The sequence below is a fragment of the Akebia trifoliata genome, chromosome 12 (genome assembly GCF_017979445.1).
Source record: "Akebia trifoliata isolate Shusen 1 chromosome 12, ASM1797944v1, whole genome shotgun sequence".
In the NCBI taxonomy this organism is placed as follows: domain Eukaryota; kingdom Viridiplantae; phylum Streptophyta; class Magnoliopsida; order Ranunculales; family Lardizabalaceae; genus Akebia; species Akebia trifoliata.
In genome coordinates, this window is record NC_141386.1 from 15,890,022 (window position 1) to 15,916,311 (window position 26,290).

The window sequence follows — 26,290 nt, forward strand, 5'->3', positions numbered from 1 at the left end:
TTAATAAATACCTCATTCCTTTTTGTTATCCATTTTTTGCTTTTCACTTCCTGCTTCTCTTCTTTTTCTCTTTGCCTTCTCGTCTCAATGTTATTACTAGCTTGGCACCAGCAGTTCTTTTTCACTAAAGCATCAATTTTTAGATTTTCCTTTGACCACAAGGTTAGATAACAAAAACTCACCCCTCTCCTCAAATCTTTCCTATCTTTTTCTCTTCCATCTTCTTCCATGGCTAGGGGGAAGACTTATACCCACTCATGCCCTTCATTACCTGATATCAGGGGTACATATGTTATCCCTGATGACGTGGTCACATCTTTCTCGAATAAGCCCTCATCTTCTTAAAGACGAACGTTCCTAAGGTGACATAGTGGTGTATTAGGGGCAGTTTAAAGTTGGTCTTCAAGTTCTTCTAAGAAGATTAACTCGGGAAGTCTTGAACTTCTACCAAAGGGCTCCCGGCTAAATGAGCGATAATTTCTACTGCCTCATTTATGCTATCAAACAAATGAATGCTCGACTGGAAGAAGACCTACAACTCGGGCTCCTAGATATAAGGGCCCAATTCTCTCTGAGGAGGTGCCTTAAGAAATAGGAGTACTTCTATTTGACTAAGAAGAGAGGGAAACCATCTTTGTTCGAGCTTCCTGACTAACAAAGATTGGTTTTTGTTCCTGATCATGCTGACTAGTCGGTAGGAGAGTGCACTTGGGGACGAATTTCCCCCACTCACATTCAGTATGTTCAACAGAATTGGTAAATTTTCTTCCTTCAATTCTTATAATTTCTCATTCTATTATTCGAGCTTTTAATTCTTGCTTTCTCATGGTTGCAAGTTCGGGCAAAGACAAAGGTGTCAGTGACTCGGTGATTATTACGCATATTCTTTCCAACTCGAAGAGTACCACCGTGTTATCGAGTTCCTAGCTCCTGTCGATTCCCATGCGGAGGGCGAGTAAGTCCAACATTCGAACTCTATGCCCCTACCTGTTGACGACAAAAACATGGCTTTTCAATCGAATCGACTTGCACTAACCTTTGATTCTGACACTTCTGATGATGAGGTAGTGGAGGTGGCGCCTTCTCCCTATCTCGAAAGGGAGGAGGAAAAAGAAGATGAACGGCCTTTGCTAAAGAGGTTGAAGAGGGCCAATGACCCCCGACTTTCCACTTTTAGGCCTTCCGAGCTCCCCCAGGTTCTTGCCTTTGCACCTGATGCTCTGTCCTTACTCCTAGCTAACCTATCCTAGGCCTTTACATTAACCATATGGTTGGGGCCTAGAGGCAATGATCCCTCGGCTTCTCCTTGGGTCGTTTCCCCATCCATGGTTGGCCAATTGATCACAAATCAATGCTTTGTCCTCTGTAATTCTCGGGTGGCGTGGGCGATGTTTGAATAATGCTGCCTCTCGAGATACATGGCATTAACCAATAAGTACTTTGCTAAGGACCTAACTCGGTTCTTCAACGACATGTTCTGGGCTTTGGTGATGGTAAGCCTTTCCAACTTCCTCAATGTCTTGCAACATTTATCTACCTAGATCTAACCCTAGTTCTTTTTTCAAGTTCAACATAGTGTCCAGATGCTTGGGCAATCATGAGATTCGGCCCTAACCGGTCGTGACCGTATTGAGGCGGCTACACACAAGCTACAGAGCGAAAGGGACATCGTTGCGTCAAACAACATGAAGCTTAAGGTCGACCTGGGCTCTATAAAATTAGAACTCTAGTGCTCGGAGCAAAAAACTTGAGTAGGCTAAAAAGGATTTAGAATCTGTTGAGGGCATCTACGTCAATGAGCAGTTGGAGACCAAGGATGCTGAAAAAGAGAAAACGCTCAAGAACTAGCTTGTACTCCTTCAAGCCTAATCGACGACTCGGAGTCGGCTTGGGAGAAGACCTACAACAAACTCAAGGCTAAATTGAAGAAGGCCAAGCAATCCCAAAAGGTCATTGCTGGTCCTACCAATCCTACCGAGGCTTCTAAAGATACTGAACATGTTCCCGATGACGCCTGTCTTTAAATGCTTTTGTAAAAAGAACTTGTAACTTAGCCAAAGGTAAAAGATATTTTTTATGCAATGAAAACATATTTTTCTTTTTGATTTCACAAGAAAATTTATTCGGATCCCATAACAAACTGAATAGGGATCATCTAATGACAAACCATTTGATTGTATGATTAAATCTGATAAATATCATAATAACCGACCATAATTGTAGATCAAGTTCAGACTCCAGAATGGTCCAAGACTGATAAATAATAGAATGACCACTTGAAGTATGAGATCGGGCTTAGATCCCAAAATGGTCCAAGACTTTAATAATAAAATGACCGTTCGAAATCCCAGGTTGGGCTCGATTCCCCTGTTGGGCCAAGGCTTTCGTTAAACCAACCCCCACATGGTCAAGTTCGGCTCCCATGACGGGCCAAGGCTTTCGCTAAACCAACCCCATACGATTGAGCTCAGCTTCTATGACGGGCCAAGGTTTTCACTAAACCAACCCCACACAATCGGGCTTTACTTCCATGACGAGCCAAGGCTTTCACTAAACCAACCTCACATGGTCGAGCTTGACTTCTATAACGGGCAAAATTTTTGATGAATAATAGATAAATCGACCGAAATCCCAGATCAGACTTATATTCAAACTAATCCAAGACTTTAATAAATAATAAAACGTAACAGATCTGGGAGAGAAAGAATTTTTATTAATAATACTTCTTGAGATTGAAGGCATTCCATGGTGTCATAATTACATCTCCCGATATAGTTTTTAGGTAATACATTCTTATTTCTTATATTCTATGTATGATGTATGGCCCTTCCTAGTTAGCTCTGAGCTTCCCACTATTGAGCTCTCGTGTGTTGGAGAATACTTTTCATAACATCATATCTCTAACCTTGAATGCCTTCTTTCATACTTTTCGATCAGAGGATCTATTTAATTGCTGCTGATACCGGCTAAGCCTTTCTATTACTCGTTCCCGAGTTTCATCTCACCAATCAAGGTTCCGTGCTATCAATTCCTCATTCATGCTTGTCTAGGCAACTTGTGTTCTTATTGTAGGGACTTGTACCTTAGTAGGGATGACAACCTCAGTTCTGTATGTTAATGCGAATGGTACTAATCCCGTGGCCCATCTGGGTGTCGTTCAGTATGCCCGCAATATGCTATGTAATTCTTCCACCCATTTTCCCTTATGGTCGGTCAATCTTTTCTTCAAATTATCCAATATTGTTGTATTGGAAGCTTCCACTTGTCCATTCCTTTGTGGGTACCTCAGTGACGATTCGAGTGAGCATATCCCATACGTTTTACAATATAAAAGTACTCAATTTCCTTTGAATTGGGTGTTTGAGATTACTGCATATGGGATCCCGAAGAGCGTTATGATGTGCTCTCACATAAATTTGATAATATCTTCCTCCCTTATCCGAGTGAGTGGTATGGCTTCTATCCACTTCATGAAGTAGTCCGTTGTCGCTAATATGAACATCTTACCCTTTCTCCCCTGAGGTAGAGGTCCAATCATATCCATCCCTGAGATTGTGAACAGTCAGGGAGCTGCCATTGGATGGAGCTCGTTCGAGGGTCTAAGATTTACATGAGTGTATCTTTGCCATTTATCGCTTGATCTTACGTACCTCTTTCAATCTTCTTGCATCCTCGACTAGAAATACCCTTGAGTTATTGTTTTGTTTGCCAATGACCATCCTCTCGAGTGATTTCCGCATATTCTTTCATGTCTCTCTGCTATTACTAACTCCGACTCTTCTGAATTTAGGTACTTTAGAAGTGGTCCCCTAATTGACATTCTATATAGTTCTCCATCGATTAACATGTATCTTCCAATTTTATAGAGGAGGTTCCTAGCCTTCTTTTTGTCTTCGAGAAGAGTTTTTGACCGGAGGCTTCTATGTAGTCATGCATCCAACCTAGTGTTCAATTGACTTGCATACATTCCTCCAACTAATAGTTGATGTTTGTTTTTTGCTGATATTCCACGAGTATCGCTTTCGACTTCGAATCTCCGAGCATTGAAGTAATAAATTCTAGTGAGTCAACATGTCTATTTTCATCCCTTGGAATCCTATTTATTTTTATCTCTACGAACTTGTTGAGCTCTTTCTTCAATACTGCCAAGAATCTTGCCATCCGCTCATCATTTGCCTGGTATTCCCCACTACACTGATTTGCAACTAGTTGGGAGTCGGTAAACAACAGAAGCTTGTCAATCTTTAATTCATTCACCATTTTGAGCCCCTTTATAACGACTTCGTACTCTGCCTCATTATTCTAAGCATCGTATCCGAGTTTCAATATTTTCTCAAGTTTGTCATTATTCGAAGTTACCAATACTATGCCTACCCCTAACCTAGCAAAATTTGACGATTCATTCATGAAAATTCTCCATCCTGATTGGGTGCTCCATGCATCAAATTCTTCCACTATCTCATCTTCTTCCTCCTTCTAGTCAGGGTCTTTACTCGAAAAGTCAAATAGGAAATCTACCAATACTTGTCCTTTTAGCGACATTCATCTTTTGAATTGTAGATCATGTTCTCTGAGAGTTACTGCCTATCTCACCATTCTCCTGGATTTGTTTGACTTATGTAGCATGTCTTTCAAAGGGTAGTCGGTTATTACACGGATCCAATGAGACACGAAATACAGTCAAAGCTTTTGGGCCAAGTAAACTAGGGCTAGCCCAATTTTCTCGATTCTTGTGTATTTTACCTTTGATAGGCCAAGTGTTTTATTGATGAAATATACTGGATATTCTCATCCGAAGTCTACCTTGAACAAAACCGAACTTGCTTACAGTATTATGGCCACCATATAAATTCCCATTATTCATCTTCCTCTAGAGTGTTGAGTATGGGTGGCTGGACCAAGTACTTCTTCAGGTTGTGGAAAGCTTTCTCGCATTCTTCGCTCCATTCGAACCCTTTCGCTTTCTTCAGTAAGCTGAACAGTGGTTAGCATCTATCTCAGACTCTCGAGATGAACCTTTTTATTAGTGTTGTTATCCTTTCGGTTAAAGTTTGCACCTATTTTAGATTCTTGAAACTCGGCATCTCAACCAAGGATCGTATATGATCTAGGTTTGCCTCGATTTCTCTCTTAGTGACCATATACCCAAGGATTTTACAAGAAGATACCTCAAAAGTGCATTTCTTTGGGTTTAATTTCATCTGATATTCCCTCAAACGCTCAAATGTTTCCCCGAGGTCCTTTAAGTGATCCTCTACTCACTTGTTTTTTACCAACAAATAGTCAATGTACACCTTTATCGTCATTTTGATCATGTTTTCGAACATTCTGGTGACTGCCCTTTGATAGGTTGCCCCAACATTCTTTAGCCCGAAGGACATCACTTTGTAGTAGAATAACCCCTGCTATGTTGTAACATTGTCTTCTCCTGATCTTCCACTAATAGAGGGATCTGGTTATACCCTAAATGTATGTTCATAAATGACATGAGGTTTAATCAACTAGTTTGTCAATCTTCGAAAGAGGGAAACTATTTTTTGGACATGCTTTGTTGAGATTGGTGAAATCGATACAGACTCTGATTTTTTCGTCTTTCTTCAATACGAACACTATATTAGCTATCTACTCTAGATATTTAACTTCTCTTATGAATCCTACTTTTAAAAGCTTACCGATCTCCATATTTACCCCCTGTCTTAAGCGTAGAGATAATCTCCTCGATTTCTACAGAATTGGTCGGGCAGTTTAGTTTACATTTAGTCGATGGCATGCAATCCTCAGCATATCTTCAAAGGACCATGCAAAAACGTCACTATTGGGTTTTAGAAATTGTATGAACTTATCTCGTTCTTCCTTTGGTAGTGACATCCCCACATTAGTCATCTACTCTTCGCTGATACTGAGATCCACCTACTCCACCTCTTCGATCGTTGTCGCTCGTTCTTTTTGCGATTCTTTCTATAATTGCTATAATTGCTCGCCTTTGGCATATGCTTCTTTTGAAGCTCGATTTCATCATGTTTATCAACTTTAAGTGTCATGAAACATCATTGGGACATTTCTTGGGAATCGTATCACCTGATGGTATGTTGAAGGGACGACTTTCATCTCATATATCCATCTCTCACCGAGTATGGTATTGTATGCTGAGTCTGCATTGATTAAGATGAAGCTTGCCATGACAACTCTTAACCCTATAGTCATGAGGAGGTTTATTTCTCCTATTGAAGTAGTTAGGGATTCGCTAAATCCAAACATGGTAGATTGAGTTGGCTTATGGCTTTCTAACACACCCATCTTCTTTGCTTCTCCCAAGAAAAGGATGTCCACTACGCTTTCGACATCCACCAATAAAGGTTTACATTCCTGACTGGCAGTACTATTACTAGTATGTCTTGATGACACATAGTTATACCTCGAAGGTCATTTTCAATAAACAGTATTACTTGTTCCCCCGAGATGGACATGATCTTTGTGCTTCATCGACTTCCAAGAGTACCTGGTTTATGCTGACCTCATGGCATATCTTCTTCACCATTGTTCTGGCTGTGTGTGTTGGCTGTCTTTCTAAATCATATCTTCTGGTGATAGTGTGCACTACCCTATACTCTTTGGGTTTATGCTGCCTTTCTTCCCTAGGAGGTTGAAGGCGTGGTATTTGATCTTCACCCCTCTGGTCTCCTCTTTCCCTAGTGCATACCTCTTGACTTTTCCATCCTTGATCACATCCTATATGATATGTCATAACCTGTAGCAGTCTTCGATGGGTAGCCTTCTACTCCGTGATACTCGCAGTATGGATTTTTGGTTTTCCTCGATAATTATGAGGTAGTTGTACAAAACTCGGGTCATTGCTAATATGCCTTAATATCACAATCAACTTCTTATTGAGTAGCGTGTACTCCCATCCTCTTCAATTGTTCTTTTAGTTCCCAAGGTCTTTTCTTGCTAGCCCCATTCTTCAGTTCAGTTGCGACTTTTAAAGCTTTAGGCATACTATATTGACGGTGACTGTCTGTGCTACTTGCCCCCTACTTTTTAGTAATTCCTCCACCAAGATATACTTTTCCACTTTTGTGTAGAGGTCTTTACGTCGTGATGGGTTGGACTTGATCAGCGACTCATGTAACCGAGTTCTAAGGACAATCGCCATTATATAAGTTGCATACGCAGTCACCTCATCTAGATTTACACAGTTAATATTTTGTGTTGAAATGATTTGTGAAAGATCAGATACTTTCCCCGACCTCCTGTCGCAAGTGGAATCGTGTGTTTACTCCAACTTTCATCTTACGTAAGTGGACGAACTATCCGACGAATGCTTCTTCTAACTCGAAGAAATTTGTTATCAATCCTGTAGACAGCCCCTTAAACCACGACATAACTCCTAACCTTAGAGTTGATGGGAAGAGTTTGCAGAGTACAGCATCATTGTTCTGGTATAAGACCATCTGACTCATGTAGTGAAAGATATGGTCCAAAGGATCCCTTGTTCTGTCGTATGCTTCAAACTTTGGAGGATGGAATGCCCTCGGGGGATCGGATCCCATTATCACTAATGAGAATGGTGTCCTCCTGAGTTCCCGAATTGCATTTTGAGCTCGCTGTCCCGGATCTCTTCCTCGAATGAATTCCTCATCTCTTCTCATCAGTATCTCTTCCACTTCTCCCCTCATCATTTGGTTTCAAGCATCAGAGCTTCCTGCTGTGTTCTCATAGCTATCGAGTCCACAGTGTGTTCACCCTCGGTTTGTTTTGCTGCGCGGGGTGGAAGTCCCCGTCTACCTTTCCTTATTAGATCTCCTTTTATTTCAGTTCCCTCACCCAACCTTTGTTTAACTTCTTCATTTGTCTTCTTTATTGATGTGATCTCGTCATTTTGTTACTTCCCTCATTTCTATTAACAAATGAAACAACGCCATCATTGGATCTTGCGGTGCTGAAGGTGGGTCCATTGGTAAGGGATTCACTGACTCTCCACGTCCTTCACCTCTTGTTCTCACTATGTTGGTTATTTTTCTCCTTGTAATGATTCCCACGGATGGCGCCAAATTGTAGATGCAAAATCTTGCTCTACCTCATGATCCTCATTGATACAAGTGTTTTTTTTTTTATGCTCGTGGGAGGGCCTGCAACAAAACCACTCCGATGCCCAAGTCAAAATTTCTAGCACCAGTAGTGTAAAGTATTTTCAGAGAAGGAATTGCATACCTTTGGGGAATGATGTACCCTTGTATTTATAGAGGCTTCTATTCAAAGATTTTATTAGATTTTCTCCATGATTCTCGTCTAAGTGGTTACGTCTTCTTAGGGATTTACCTTGATTTTTGAGAAGGCAATTACATATTCCCTATTTTGTGGGATTTGTTTTTGAGCTCCACACCTTTGAGACTTGGCAAAGTGGCTTAATGGTAAGTCGGGTGATCGATTAAGTTATCACATAGTTCAATTCTTCCGCTAAATTCCTCGAGATTTCCACGTGTCACTTGCTCGAGAAATATCCTTATAGTACCCATTTAACCGAAATAGGAATCATAATGGAAATAAAAAAACCCCCAATTTAGATTCTTTTTTTTTTATTGAAATAGATTAGAGTCGGATCTAAAATGGAACCGAACCGAAAGGAAATTAGAACCATTATATTCTATCCAACATCGTAACTGACTTATTTTGTCAATTTCTTTTATACAATAAATGATTCAAATTATTCTTTTTAAAAAAAAAATTAATGCAAGTTATATAATGTTCTTCAATTTTTCATATAAATTATCAATTGGAGCTTAAATTGAGCTATCTCATTTAAGGGAAATGTTTAGCACCAAATATTTTGGCAAAACATTTTTCAAAACATGCGTTAGAAGTTTTGGAATGGGTTGATTTTTGGTGATGATGATCTCCTCATTGTAGAGATCATCCTCACCAAAAATCAGCCCATTCCAAAACTTCTAACCCCATAAAATATGGTTTACAAAAAATGGACGGTCCACGATTTTTCAACTTGTAAACATGGGGCTAGAAGTTTTAGAATGGGCTGATTTTTGGTGAGGATGATCTCCTCACCGTAGAGATCATCCTCACCAAAAATCAGCTCATTCCAAAACTTCTAACCCATGTAGGACAAAAATGGTTGGCTAAAATGTTGGCCAAAATGTTTGGTGCTGAACGGGACCCCTCATTTAAATATTTAATACTTTTAAATAAGATAAAATGTGTTTTTTTGAATTTTTTTTTAATTAATTTATATCTTTAGTATAATAAATTATAACTAAGTTAATAATTTTGGAGATTGAAATAACGATAAGAACTCCAAGAGGGGGGATGAAAATATTTTCTTATAATATTTTATTATTATAAATTTAAATGGACCACACAGACATCTACCACATTCAACCAATCAAAATCATAAACAAAATGGAGTTTAATGAGATTCAAACTGCATGAGAAGCACATATTTATAATGGTCCGGCAACTTTGATCCCTACTCCATTCTCAGAAAGCCCAATAACTTGAGCTGATGTCTTTTTATTCAATGCTTTCCAATTATAATCGCTTACATAGAAAAATGAGCTCACCGGTCTAGGACTTTCACCAGAACCATTATGAGATTTCGCAACGAGAAATCTCTGTAAAAAATGTAACAAAGATAGAACAACTTTCTTTCTCTCTAACTCAGAGTATTATTGAAAATGGATCAGAAGAGAAGAAATAAGGATGAAGAACTCAAGAAGCTAACTCAGATGTATTAGATTTTTTTACTTGATGATCTTCTCTAATAAAACTCACTTATTTATAAAAAAAGAAACAATACTAGGGTTTAAAAAGAAGTACTAGCAACTTAAAGATAAACTCTTAAAATAGTCAACAAGTTCGAAAACAACCAAAGACCAAGTCTTTTTGGATAAAACTGATCGTTGAAAACAGAAAAGAAAAAAGTCTCACAATAGAATTATAAGTGCTTGGTCGATCAAACAAGTCTAGGTCGACTGAGTGAACATTTTCAAGAGTTCTAACACTTTCGAGTTTGGTTAACCGAACATTCTTAGTCACATGAGTGAGAAAATAGAAGATCTACGAGTTTCAAGTTCAGTCGATTGAGTGGACTTGGACGCTTGAATGAACAAAGAATGAAAGTACCTAGTTCTTTGGTTCGATTGTCCGAATGACAAAAGGAAAAACTCTAAGTGTTTCGGGTTTGATCAACTGAACATGGGTCGGTCAATCGACTAAGGATACTCATACACCCACTAACCTTATCTCTGATTTTCCTTTTTCAACGTGTGATGATCTCGATTAGTCCTTGCATTCTTTTTTCCAACCTCTTTAAAGTTGATATTCAATAGATCTGACTTCAATATGATTTTTCAAGCTTTTAATCTTTCCAAAAACGATCTTAATGATAAGGATTACTCGTGAACAAAAATATTTATAGATGTAGACACCCATTTTGCAATTGCCTGATTCAACAATTCATTACCAATTGTTGTGGATCCCTAATTATGAATGCATAATATATGTAAGAGTCGAAAGCTTGTGAGAGACCCTTTCCCATTTTCTTTTCCAGTATCTTTAAAATCTCCATCGTCATCTACTTTATTTTATCTCTCCTCGTAACGTTTAATTTATAAATTACATATACTTAGGATCGTTGTCATTTTATACTCAACTTAGCAAGTACGTGCGCCCAAGTTTGTTACACATTTCAATGACCTAGAGACCTTGTAACATTAAGAAAATAAAACCTTGAAACAAATAAATCATCACATCATGACCAAACGAAATCGCTCGTCAAATTTCACATAAATTGACAAAATAACAAAAATACCTCTCATGGGTCCCACGTCTCTGAAATGTCTCAAAAATACTTTCATTATTTTCGAAATGAGATTTCAAATCTAACGAGACTAAAATCAGTGAAAATAGAGAAATTTATGAAGAATCAATAAAATGATCAAAATACCTCTAATGTTCGACTCTTATTTGAAAACCTCGATTCCTAGGAAATGTGATTTTGAGACCAAAAATAAATTTTTCGATAATACTTGCGTAAATTAATCTATTTTAGAGATCCCCGAATTTAGGAAGACAATAAATCTCACATAAAATGATGTTTTTCGTCACATGAAATGACAATTTTTGTCACATAAAATAACAAGTTTTCACGTAGGGCTTGTTTGTTTGATTCCAATATGTAGTGGCCCCAAATTCTTACACGAATCTTTATGGTTCAATGCTAAAATCCAAGGCACTAAATACACAATTCGAAAATGATAAATAAAGTAAATAAGAAATATGGTGATAACAAATAATATCACAATGGAAAATTCTAATAAAGTTGAAATATAAGTATGAACGTATCCACAAGATAACTGAAATGTAAACTAGAGCTAAAAAATTTGCCAAATGTGAAACTATTGACAAAATGAAATATAAACACCAAATAGATACTCGCCTGATAAAATCGTAACATCGAAATATGAAGTCAGAATAGACTTAGAAGATAAAGTTACAAAATATATTAGTGCAGGACTTCTCAAAATGGTAGAGTACCCAGAGTAGATTATTGTCCTTAGTCTAATGGAATATTTAAAGCAGCTAACAAGAATCTTGAAAATATCATTAAGAAGATATGTTAGTCGCGTCGAGATTGGTCTAAAAAATTACCTTTTGTTATTTGGTCATATCGTACTTCAATTTGATTTTCCACTAGAGCTACTCTGTACTTTCTGGTAGACTACCAAACTCGAAGATCCAAATACATCGATTTTATCTACTTCGAGGTCAATTACTACTTTCAACCTCATAATGCATGCTTCGTATTCAGCTTCATTGCTTGAACATTAGAACCTTAGTCTGACTACAATGGGTATGTGTTGTCATGCCCCCAAATCCTAGAATGAATCTCAAGGATTCTTCTATTAGAATCTCAAAGTGCGATTAACAATCCTAACCTATTTTAACATATAATAATAAATAATAATTTGTTCAATAGTTATAGCATAGCAAAAAGTTTAAGATAACAAACTAATTCATAAAGAGATGAAGCTAACTAGTAATAATACATAAAATCCAACATTAAACCTCAAGAAATAAACGACATAATGAATAAAATGACATATAATGCCCTAACATAAGTTTCTTAAAATGATAAAAAGAATATCTTAGACTCTAATACATCTAAGACTAAAGGAGGCTATTGCTCATCGATATATTCCTCCTCTAGGACTTTCTTTTAGAACTCTTCCTCATACATTGGTTCTTTCATAGTCGAATAATCTGAAATAGTGAATCAAAGGGTGAGTAATGGGAAGTTACTCAGCAGAAATATACCGTTCTAATATATAGTCACAATGCAATATAAAATCATGCTAAACATTTAAATAAATGCAAGTTTTATCATAACATAACATTCGAATAATAACTAAATGAAAAACAATAAACATTTGTAATAATCATCGATCTATCAATTCTATCATAAAAATATTCTATCATGCTTCATAATTTTTAAAGTAAGACATCTATCGATATCACATCACAAAATAAAAAAACATACATAATATAAAAATGGTAGTGCAATCGAAAAGTGATTTGAGGACCACATAGACTATGGAAAATTGATATTCCAATGTTTAACCTTCAATATAAAATACCATCGTTCTTATTTAATATTGTGGTTGCTCTAGCATATCATAGTTGGGTGACCATTTAGCCAGTTCAAACTGTTCGTTAATAAAAAATCTAATACTGAGTTCAACTAATAGTGAGGTCGATTGTTTGATGGCTACAGACTCTTAGTGATCACTAACTAGCTCAAGAGAGACTCCTCATGTCTAAGTCTATCAAGAGGCAATATATGTGAACCTCGACTATCTCTATTCTATATTTTACAAAGGCTGCCTTCACATGCAAAAATTAACCAAGAAAGAAGACGAAAAACTCTTAGATCTTACAAGTTGTATTACTCTCCAAAGTATCCTATACTACCAAGGAACATAAAACTATAAGTGTTATCCTAAATTGACCCATCGATTCAAAAAGTATAACAACATGATTGACCAGATTTTTAGTCATCAATAACCCTATAGAAGATTGTAGTAAAGTGATTTGTAGGGTATCGTTATTGGCCGGGGATTGCGGGTACTCCTATTCTAAAGAGTCATAACAAATTTTAGTTAGTTTAATTAACAAATTGAAAACAAACGTACTACACAAATTTGTAGGGGTTTCAATTTTGGTGATTCGGAAAAAAAATAATAATAAAAATAAAAAGAAAGAAATAATTATTTACAATTGATCATCTTCTCTCACAATAAAAAAAAAAATTCATTAAATGACTAATCAAATTGCTTCAACATAGATAACGAATTTTATGCCTTAATTACATATCCGAATTGAATCAAAGTGCAAGCCTAAAGAGATCATGCATCTTATAAATTCCTTCTTAGATAATCCTAGGGTTTTGGAAAAGTCCATTACCTAGTTATTTTGATTAAGCAATCAAGTTAATACTTAGCGTATCCTTACAACTTCTTAAACAAATCATTAAGATCAAAAGGAATTATGATTCAATAACCTACTCTTCAAACCTATGGAAAAGTCCATGGCTAAAGAACATGCAATTTTCAGATCACAACTATTGTTCATAGTTTTTACCACTTTTAAATCATATTCCAAATCAATTAGGTGATTAGAGATACAATTATGGCTTCAATGACCGTTAATATCAAAGTTTTCAATATGACCAAACTGAAAATTCAGCATACATAATTAAAATTCACTGATTCATGTGTCTACATATCACCAATCCGAAAACATCAATTAATGAATCTGAAAGTCACTAACTCATTGAATTAAAAATTTTCAACTTAAGAATCCAACAAGATGTTCTTTAATCCAAAAGCAACTAGGGTTGCAATAATAAAAATAAATAAAAGTCATAAGGGTTACACTTTTTAACACAACCAAATAAGTTTGAGATGTGTTGGTGGTGATGTTCCTCACGGCAATAATGTTGCTGAAAAATTTCAAACTTCTCCTTCTTCTTGACAGCAACTCGTTGGCCCCTAGTTCCCCCAGTTTCAGCCACTCTTTTCTAAAGAAAAGAAAAAAAAAACCCTAATAGAGAGAGAGCAAGAGAGAGATCTTCCTTTTTTCCTTCTTTTACCCGTTCTTCTCTTCCTTCTTAGAAGCTAACAAAATCTCCTAAAAAAAATCCTAAATTTTATCCTCCAATAACAATATATAAATCTGACTAATTAAAATAAAATAAAGTCCTAATATAATTAAGAAAGTGGTGTTTTAGTTGGAATTTTCGTGCACTAAATTTGGAGACTTTCGAAAATAAACCTCGTCAAATTTTTAACAAATTCGCGTCAAATTCGCGTCAACAGTTTACGTGCAGCAACTTCAAACCCAATTTTGACCTTGATACAGTCATTATCACTTAAAACTCAAAACACGAAAGTTGTAGATCTTTTTCTTAGCGTTCCATAGCATTTAGAATCATCTCAATTGGAGTTCGGATGAGAGAGTTATGCCCAGATTACGAAGCGATGTCAAAACTATCCAAAATCGCCCAATTAATTTCGTTTTGCACTTAACACCTCCATTTGCATCCTAAATCAAAATAAAAGAATAATGAGTACATTTAGGCACTAAATATGTATAAAGGACTAAATATTAAAGGAGAAAAATATGACATTTTGCATTCTTATCAAATTCCCCCACACTGAACTTTTGCTCGTCCTCGGGCAAAACAGAACAAAATGTAACCTAATAGAAACTCAAGAAAAACAGCAAAGACTAACTAAAAACACCACAATGACTTAACACAAATTAAATGACTCTAATCCTTCCAAGTTACATCTCAGAGATCCTTTAGATGGTATGGCATAATAAAGTAGGAAGAGCACAAGTTTACTTCAAAAATAAGCCACAGAGTTATTAAGACTATATAGCATGCATACTTGGAGTGTGTGTGTGTGTGTAGCCAAATATAAGTGTAATATGCATCCTCAAGTTAATGCACAAATTGTATCAAACTTTACTTCTCACGATGTATCACTCTGGTTTTCTCTCAATTTGATATGGTGCTAGCTACACTAATCACTCAAACACTTGTGAAAACAGTTTAAACCATAGGCTTGCTTGTCCACCCACTCTCCACATTTAAAATAGAACATCAAAGGATCAAGAGGTCTTTGAAAAGGTTGTAATGGGGCTAAAGGGTCAAGGGTTCATAAGAAGGAAAAGAAAGGATATCACAAAATTTCCTCAGAACTAGAAAGCAATTAGAAATGTCAATAAATAGGTCTTCATCATTAAGTACCACATTTCGATCACTCTAAGGTAGATTTCATCAATTTATTTTTTTCTTTAAGGTAGATTTCATCAATTTATTTTTTTTCTTTTCACTTTGCTTGAGAGATTTGTAATGCTCCCATTTCTTTAGAACTTGTATTCTTTAAATCACAACACTTCTTTTCATGTCCCTACTTCTCCTTTGATCACAATCTTCTTTTTTTTTTTTTTTTTAACAAATCTTACACCTTAGAACCATATGAAATCCTCCCCCACACTTATGCTTTTCCACCCTTCTTGATATCACCTTATAAACAAGATCCAAGCTCACTAGTTCCAAGGAAAAGGGTAAGTAAAGTGTTTAAGTTAAAAAGAGTAAGTGAATGTGGGTTAATGAAGAAAATAGGCTAATGAAGGCTCAAAGGGCTATCTAACGGTCAAATCACAATCAGGACAAATGCTATTTGGTCATGGTGGTAAAATCCTAATTTGCCTCCATCTTCTCCAAATCTGAACATGTAAAATTGTCTCAAGCAGGTTTAAAGCAAGTTCTAGAAAACATGATATTCATAAGATGCACTCAGAAAAGAAGTTTAAATTGATATGTATAATGAATCAATTATAAGGCTCGAATAGCTCACAAATATGCGGAATTATGCAAGTATCATTCAATATGTCTCCATGCTTCACTTTAAGATAACATATTACTCGAATCAAGGCTAATGTGCATCAAAATTTCCAAGTATGACTACAATATAAGCAAATTAACTCCATTTCTTGTTTTATCTGTAAAAATATGCTCAATTCTATTTACAAGCCATCTATCTTAAGAATCAGTTTCATCATTGAGTTGGAAGGAATTCTAAAAACAAAACAAATTTTTTTTTTTAAATTAAAGTTGTAAATCCCTCCCCCACACTTAAATCCTACATTGTCCTCAATGTAGATCAGAATAAGCCTGTAAGTTGAAATATAAACATGAGCAAGGTATTCACGAAAATCACACAATAAAAAAAAATGAAATCCACCAAAGTAAATAGAGGAGAGAAAGAAAATGCAAATCTGTGTTGATGTATCCTCAATAGCCTTGGCTGAATTGGGTTGCCTCCCAGTAGCGCTTGAATGTTTACAGTCCTTCAGCCTAGACTTTGTACCTCGTTTTTAGTCCTTTGTGAGTGGAGCCTCTTGGAGGGGTACTTCTTCCACAGTGTGCTCCTTAAAAGCCTCATAATAAGGCTTCAAGCGATGGCCATTCACTTTGAATTCATTTCCAGTTTTGTCACTTTTTATCTTGTATTTTTTAGCAGAGCGTCAATTGTTTTGTTGTTCTTGAGTCTTTCTTCTAACTGCGGACATTCATGGACCTAATCCTAAAAGTAAAGACAACAATATACAAGTTAGAGTTGAAAGAATAATAATAAGCTTCCCTTCCTAAAAACATCACAATGTGATCGCCATAGTGATAGGAAAGATTCATGTTAAAATTTCAATAAGTGTAACACAAGATATATTACATGCAAGCTCAACAAGTAAAATAGAATATTAACAAGTTAAATGACACTAAAACATAGGGATTTTGCAATCCCCGGCAGCGGCGCCATTTGATTGACCAGATTTTTAGTCATCAATAAACCCTATAGAAGATTGTAGTAAAGTGATTTGTAGGGTATCGTTATTGGCCGGGGATTGCGGGTACTCCTATTCTAAAGAGTCATAACAAATTTTAGTTAGTTTAATTAACAAATTGAAAACAAACGTACTACACAAATTTGTAGGGGTTTCAATTTTGGTGATTCGAAAAAAAAATAATAATAAAAATAAAAAGAAAGAAATAATTATTTACAATTGATCATCTTCTCTCATAATTCAGAAAAAAAAATTCATTAAATGACTAATCAAATTGCTTCAACATAGATAACGAATTTTATGCCTTAATTACATATCCGAATTGAATCAAAGTGCAAGCCTAAAGAGATCATGCATCTTATAAATTCCTTCTTAGATAATCCCTAGGGTTTTGGAAAAGTCCATTACCTAGTTATTTTGATTAAGCAATCAAGTTAATACTTAGCGTATCCTTACAACTTCTTAAACAAATCATTAAGATCAAAAGGAATTATGATTCAATAACCTACTCTTCAAACCTATGGAAAAGTCCATGGCTAAAGAACATGCAATTTTCAGATCACAACTATTGTTCATAGTTTTTACCACTTTTAAATCATATTCCAAATCAATTAGGTGATTAGAGATACAATTATGGCTTCAATGACCGTTAATATCAAAATTTTCAATATGACCAAACTGAAAATTCAGCATACATAATTAAAATTCACTGATTCATGTGTCTAGATATCACCAATCCGAAAACATCAATTAATGAATCTGAAAGTCACTGACTCATTGAATTAAAAATTTCCAACTTAAGAATCCAACAAGATGTTCTTTAATCCAAAAGCAACTAGGATTGCAATAATAAAAATAAATAAAAGTCATAAGGGTTACACTTTTAACACAACCAAAGAAGTTTGAGATGTGTTGGTGGTGATGTTCCTCACGGCAATAATGTTGCTGAAAAATTTCAGCAACTTCTCCTTCTTCTTGACAGCAACTCGTTGGCCCCTAGTTCCCCCAGTTTCAGCCACCTCTTTTCTAAAGAAAAGAAAAAAAAAACCCTAATAGAGAGAGAGCAAGAGAGAGAGATAGATAGAGATCTTCCTTTTTTCCTTTCTTTTACCCGTTCTTCTCTTCCTTCTTAGAAGCTAACAAAATCTCCTAAAAAAAATCCTAAATCTTATCCTCTAATAACAATATATAAATCTGACTAATTAAAATAAAATAAAGTCTTAATATAATTAGGAAAGTGGTGTTTTAGTTGGAATTTTCGTGCACTAGATTTGGAGACTTTCGAAAATAAACCTCGTCAAATTTTTAACAAATTCGCGTCAACAGTTTACGTGTAGCAACTTCAAACCCAATTTTGACCTTGATACAGTCATTATCACTTAAAACTTAAAACACTAAAGTTGTAGATCTTTTTCTCAGCGTTCCATAGCATTTGGAATCATCTCAATTGGAGTTCGGATGAGAGAGTTATGCCCAGATTACGAAGCAATGTCAAAACTATCCAAAATCGCCCAATTAATTTCGTTTTGCACTTAACACCTCCATTTGCATCCTAAATCAAAATAAAAGAATAATGAGTACATTTAGGCACTAAATATGTATAAAGGACTAAATATTAAGGAGAAAAATATGACATTTTGCATTCTTATCACAACACATCACTTTTTATAAGCTTTTCATGACTCTTTTCTAGTAAACAAAAAAAATAGTTTTGTTTGAGTACATACATATAATTTCTTTCTTCTAAAAATCCAAATAATAATAGTGACTTCTAGCCAACATTATATTATGTATGTCTATATATTCATCCTTCAATCAATCGTATCTCATGTGGTCGTGGGAACGTGAGATATCATTTCATCTATTTATCAATTAATTATGTCTTACATGGTCTAGTCATTAAGAATACTAGAGTCATTGGCCCATCAAATAATGAAAAACACACGTTCTCTTTGTTTATCCATCAATCATTCATTTTTCCTAGGTATCTATCAAAGTACATATTTTTTAAAAATATTTACCATCCATATCCATATTATGATCTTAGTTGAATAGAAAAGACTAAAAAAATATGATAAAATAATAAATAGTTAAAACTTTAGAAAGTTATGAAAATTTGGTTAAGTGTTGAAAATATGAAATTTCAAAGTTTTTTAAATAAAAAAGAATTTTTAAAAATTAAAATTTTAATCATGAGATTTGACATCATATAGTTTTTGAAACTTAATTTGAAGGGATACCAAAGAAAATGGGATTTGAAAATCTGATAAAAATGCAATAATCTGCATTTTGTTCATGAACCAAAAATTAGATTTTGATTATTTGTGATTTTGATTTTTAAACCATTTTCATTATTTTTTTATGAGGGGTATTATCTTTTTTTCATTTAATAACTTAAAATAAGTGGAAAACTCAACATTTACTTAAATTTTTTAATGAAAATAAATTATTGGATGTGTCTAACACTGTGTTGGAATGTGTCTAATACAATATAGAAAGCGTGTCTGACATAAAAAAATAGCAATTTTGACATTTAGAGATTTTGATAATTGCAATTTGAAAATCTCTATTGTATCGACTATACCATTATAGAGATTTTCAAATCATTATAGTAGTGGTTTGAGGTGTGAAACTAGAGTTCTTCGGGATTTTCTCTCTGGCTTTTCTCAAAAACTTTATCAAAACTTGTGTTATATTATTTTTTTTCTGAAAACTTGAAAGAAAATATAAAAATAATATATTTAACACAAATAGAAGTAAAACCATGGAATCAAACACCTAAACATGAATGATTTAAATTGACTCAACCCTAAATAAGAAATCCAACAAAAATACTTTTAATAAATATATGTTTCTTAAAAAACTAGCTACTAGAAGGTAGAATAAAAGATTTCCTACTTGTTTTGCATCTTTTATAATGAGATTTTGCAAAGAATGATTCTCAAAATGCTCATTGTTTAAGACCTTACCTGTGATGCCCTGCCAAACGCTAACTCAAATCCCAAGGCCGCCTCGAGGCACTAGGTGGCGCCTCAAAATTTCGGCATGGTTTCCTCTGTTTATGTTAGCGTTCCACGGAATTCAAACCTGATAAAACAATAACCAAACAAATCCTGTATATAATATGTGACAAAAACATACAAGGTATGGAAGAGAGTGAGTGATGAATGACGTATGGTGAGATCGGAGTGGCGCAAAATGATAAAATATACAGGATTACAAAAATTTTCTCGCTCTAACATAGCCCTATCACTCGGCCCAAAACACTATGTACACCTTCTAGGACGAACTAATTCCTAGGAGAAATAATCCCAATGCTCACCGGGTAACGGACACTGGTCGGCGATCTGACCAACCTCTGCTCCTCGACCGATGGCTCAACACTCGCCTCCCCAAGCACAGGCTCTGCAACTAAAAAAGATATAAGAAAAGGGTGAGTAACAATTGTTACCCAGTAAGTCCACAAACAATTCCCACTAATAACCTAGTCTAACGTGATCGAATAATCATATTGCATCATTTCAAAATATGCAAGTTTTACCATTGAAACTACGATTAACTGATACATATAGCTAGGGATGAGCAACTAAACAGTTTAAATATTACACATAACATCAATCATCCATACTTATTATACATTTTCATTTATGCAAATATAGTTGACAACACTGAAATAGTAGACTTGTTTTTCAGTTTATAATTCGAAATATAACAACAAATACATAATACAAGTGGTAGAGTAATGGAATTTGAGCGTTGGGATTCACGACTGGATCGCTCCCAGTCGGGACATGATGTTACAACATAAATCTGACTTTTAGTTCCTGATTTTGTGGTCGGTCGCTGCACTTACCACACTGGTGACCATTTATCCGGCTCAGGCGGGCCGTTTGACGTGATCGTAAGCAATGGGTCTCTTTTCGATGTGTTAGAACGTTCGACTACAACTAGATTGTTAGTGATCACTGACCAATCATCTTCGTCTATGCCTATCAGGTGTGCATGTGATTCCCAAATGACACTCTACTCGTATACGACCACCTTTACAATACACGTTCACTGGTAAAGATAAGAAATGAATGGACCCGGATTTCAGTTGTGACTCCACTTTTATATGCGTCCCATACCACGTATGAGCTTGGTGGTCCATACCGTACATCCCAGGATAGTGCACCCCTCTGGATGATGTGACGCATTATCCCTTCAAGCATTCACAAACCCTTTAACAGCTCACAAAATAGCAACGTATATATATGATTTTTCATTTAAAACAAAAGATAAAAAATTAACAGAACAGGGTTGAGAATGGATATCCAGTTCCTACCATGCAACTGTGGCCACCCGGCCTAAAAATAAATAACAGTACTCAGCGCACGCGCTAACACAATCGTAAATAAACATGCAACCCTTTCATTAATAACCTGGATATCCTTTCACAAAGCTACACACAACATACAATGTAAAATGCAGACATCACCCCTCGGGTGTGATTCTGACATTTTACTGATTCATCCCTTTCCCATTCTCTCGACATTCTCACTTTTCATCTTTTCAAGTCAACCATTCATTTTCAATCTTTCAAAGTTATTTTTGATTTTTCCATCGAAAATCATCAAAGTTTATTCAAAATAAGGTCCCGAAGATGTACGGGACCAAAGTTGTTAAAAACAAGGAAAACTGGTGAAAATTTGGCTAAGTGTCGAAAACTCAAAATTTCAAAGTTTATCGAAATTGAAAACAGGTCTTTGAAAATGAAAGTCTCAATCACGAGATTCGACACCATATAGTTTTTGTAATCTAATTAAAAGTAATGCGAAAGTTATTGCATTTTTAAAATTTGTCGAAAACGTCGAAAATTACGATTTGTTCTTGAAACCAAAATTTGGATTTTGATCCTTTGAGATTTGGATCTTGAAATCATTTCCATTATTCTGAAATGGGGGGGTAAAACCTTAATTTCATTAAAGAATTTAAAGTAAATGGACATTTACTTAAATGTTTTTAATGAAATGAAGGGTGGGAAATCAAGTATAGGCAATGGGGAGGTCAAGGCAAGAGTCAGAACTCAGTTCTGAAGAGAACTGTTTCTGTCGGCAGATGGTCGGTGGCAGAACCATAGTTCTGTCGGTGGGATCAATAAATTGGTCATCGGCAAATGTCAGTGGGACTGTGCCTCCTGCAGACAGTATAAAATTTTCTCTTGATTTTGTCGGTGGCAGAAGCTCCATTCTGTCGGTGGGACCGACAGAATGCCTTCGGCAGGTGTCGGTGGCACCGACCCTTCCCGCCGACAGCCTGAACCATCACTCGAACTTTCGAGTTTTTGATTCCCTTTTCGATTTCTTCTTCCATTCTTCGAACCATTCGACCCACCCCACGAGTTTGTAGTTAAAACTTGATAAAACATCATCAAAACATCTACTTCTACTATGAATTTGAAATCAAACAACAACTTTCTACAATTTAAATGCAAACAATAAGTTTTGTTTCAAAACCTAAATGCACATTTCGAAATCTAAAATTACCAATAGGAATTGAAAGTCCCCTACATGGTTTGTGGACGTCAAAGGTGATGAACTCGTACAAGGATCGAAGTTGGTGGCAAGAGAGTCAATGTTGAGTTGAGTTTGATGCAAAGTAAGCGGGGGTTTGCAACTCCTTTGACGATGACACTCTTCTTCACTTCTACCTAGAAGACGAGCCTCTATTAACTTGGTGAAGCTCCAAGTTTGATGATACCCTAACTTACTTGTTGGTTTTTGGTGGAGGGTAAGGAAACGGACGTGAATGGGTTAACAAAGAGGGTGATGTTGTAGCTATTGTCGTAGCCGACAACTTTGCCTCCTTCGTCGGGGTTCAATGGTCATTTATTTTCAATGAATCTTGAGGTGAAGAGAGGAGAATCCTAGATTGAGAAAATCTGAGTTTTGGGTGTTTTGGAGAAGAAAAAGAAATGAAATGAAATAAAAGAAAATCAGATTTTCTTTTATAACAAAACTGAGGGCATACTTGTAATTTCCTTATTATTTCTAGTTTCGATCGTAACTTAACTATTCGGACTCGGAAAATGACAAACGATTATACCATTTTGAATCATTTTTCGTTGCGTTCCTAATAGTGTGGTCGAATATTCTTGATTCTCCTTCTAATGAAAATTTCCTATTTTAGATCCCGTTCAACGTGAAATTCGAGGATTGATTAACTTTTCTACTCGAACTTGAATTCAAACTTGCTTATAGGCTAAAGTATATATTTCGATCATTTTGAAACTAATGGCGAAATTGGTTTTTAACAAAAATGAACATAGCATCACCTGAGCACTTTACTCTAAGTTTCCTTTTTAGAATATTCTTCGAATAAATACTATCTGATCTCCTCGAGATACGAGTTAAAAACACGGGGTGTTACATTACCTTTGATCTTTATCCTAACACAAACTCTTTGATTTAGAATAAAAATCTTGAAGAGGCGAAGCTTTTTCTCTTCTTCACAGACTCTTGTTTCTTACTCTAAGGTGCTCGAATCATTACTTAAAAATCTAGGATTTTAGGTGTTTTATATTGGAGAAGAAAGAGAAAATTTGATTTTCTCTATTAAGTTTGGTATTTATATGATATCAGGGATGTAATGGTAATATGTATAATTATTTTCTTTTATTAATAACTTAATGCTCGAGACTCGATTTGTGCAAATTTATAGTCCATTTTGGATTATTTTTCGATATGAACCTAATGGTATACTCAGATTTTTCTAAAATATCTTTCATAAAAAGCTTATATTTTAATTAAGCACTTATGCACGTTTATCAATGCACTTGTAAATTTCTCTTATCTTATTTTTAATTCTTTTTATAAGATTGATTCTAAATGCAATATAAATTTTAATCACCTTGAGATACGAAATAGTTTTTTAAGACATTAAATGTTTGATACAACCAGCTTAACCAAGACGACCTTAATTCTTTTCATTTTTGATTCACCATTCTATTGAAATATATTTTTCAACTTAGGACTTCATTTTCATCATCATTTTCAATGTCGACAAAAGAATGACTTCGACAAAGAAGTTTTTCTTAAGTAGCTCGTAGTCATGGAAAATCTCGAGTTTTTGATTCGTATCTCAAGAAAAAATAAATAGGAAAATTTTGAGAAAATCTTGAAAGTGGGACTTAGGATAAAATTTTAGTATTTTGTTCTGGTAATTTTTAATGAAAGCTGATCTCACCATTGATTCAAAATGGTCGAAAAACATATTTTAGCTTATAAGCAAGCTCAAATGCAAGTCCGAACAAAAAACTTACAAAATTCTCAATTTTCGAGTTAGACTAGACTAAAATAATGACTTTTTGCTAAAGAAATTTTTTTTAAAATTTGATTATACCATTAGGTTCACAATGAAAAATTATAGAAAATTGACTATTTACTTATCATTTTTGGAGCCCAAAAGGTCAAATTGTCATCAAATATGAAAACGACGTCAATTTTAGGGTCCTATCGGACTGAAAAAGTAAAATTTTGTTAGAGACATAATTTATAAAATTTGACCACACCATTAGATCCAAAACAAAAATTAAACAATATAGTATTCATCGTCACTTTTGGAGTCCGAACGGTCAAGTTATCATCAAACAAAATAATAGGTAAAATACCGATTTCGTCCCACTAATATATATAAATAATTTTTAAATAGAATTCACTATTCATCATCATCCAAATTCGTCCAAAAACCAACCACAATTTTTTTAAAAAAAATTTGATTTCTTTTTCGACTTTCAACTGTAAATTCGTCGCAAATAGGTCGTCGTTGATTTCCGACGCAGAAGGGAAAAATGTCTACAGCCTCGACCTCTACAAAACTCACCCAATTTCCTTTCGTTTTCTCTTTTTTTTTCGTCCCGTATCATCAAAAATCAGTCATATGTGATACGGGGGTTTCAATTTTTCAATCTCGAATTTTATTAGTTTCGAGGCCAAACCATCCTCCATTATAGAAGAGAGAAAGGACAATGACATCGAGATCTTTGAAATCATTGGGCCAGATTCAAAAATTAGTCACCTCGACATCCGATCCGACTCAATTTCCATGCACGTACTTTGATCCTACTCACAGAGATTATAAAGACTCTCAATTTCTATTGATAATCGTAGATTGTAAAAATTGCATATAGGATTTTAACAAATTTTTTTATATATTTCAAAAATATAGTACGAAGCACATTTTATGTTTCTATTCTATTATTTATTTTAGACCGCGTGGCCACAATTACATGGTAGGAAACTGAATATCCATTCTCAACTCTGTATGTTAATTTTTCATTTTTTTTGGATTGCATATTTGAGACTCACATGCATATCTGATAGGCATATACGAAGATGATTAGTCAATGATCACTAACAATTTATAGTAGTCGAATGTTCTGACATATCGAAAAGAGACCCATTGCTTACGGTAACGTCAAATAGCCAGCCTAAGCTAGATAAATGGTCCCGCAAGTTTGGTAAACATCAACCAACCACAAAATCAGGAACTACTACTTTATAATGAAACATCATCTCCCGACTGGGGGTGATCTAGTCGTGAATTCCAACTCTCTAATTCCACTATTCCACCATTATGTATTATATATCTATTACCTTATTTTGATATATATAAAATGAAATGTATGTGCTCAACTCTAAAGCGATTCAAAGAGATGACAGGGCTGGAGATGAACCCTTCGAAAAGTAGAATATTCTTTACGGGCACAAAAGTAAACGCCAAAGATACCATTCTAAGAATTGTGGGATGCAAGGAGGGTATGTTGCCGATGAGATACTTGGGAGTCCCGTTAACTTCGAAAAGACTGTCATATGAAGATTGTCGCCAGCTGATTGAGAAGATTTGTGCTCGTGTTCAAGGCTGGAAAGGAAGATTCTTGTCCTATGCAGGGAGGGTGGAGCTCATTCAGTCGGTTCTAAACAGTATGGCCACCTATTGGGCTAGTTTGTTCATCCTCCCAAAGCGAGTATGGAAGGAAGTGGGGCAGATTTGTGGGAAATTCTTATGGGCAGGGAATGGTGGCGCTACAAAAATGCAACCCATTAGTTGGGCTCAAATTTGCAAACATAAGCATGAGGGGGGTCTTGGGCTACGTAACCACGAAGCATGGAACAAAGCTGCCATTTTACGCCATGTATGGAGTCTTGCTTCAAATCAGGACAGTCTGTGGGTTAGGTGGGTGAACCAAAATCTCATCAAAGATCGAAATTTTTGGACTTTGAAATGCCCAACTCAATGCACGTGGTCTTGGAGGAAGATACTCAACTCAAGAGATGCAGCGGAAGGGCTGATCAAACATCAGATTGGTAATGGAGCAGCAACAAAGTTA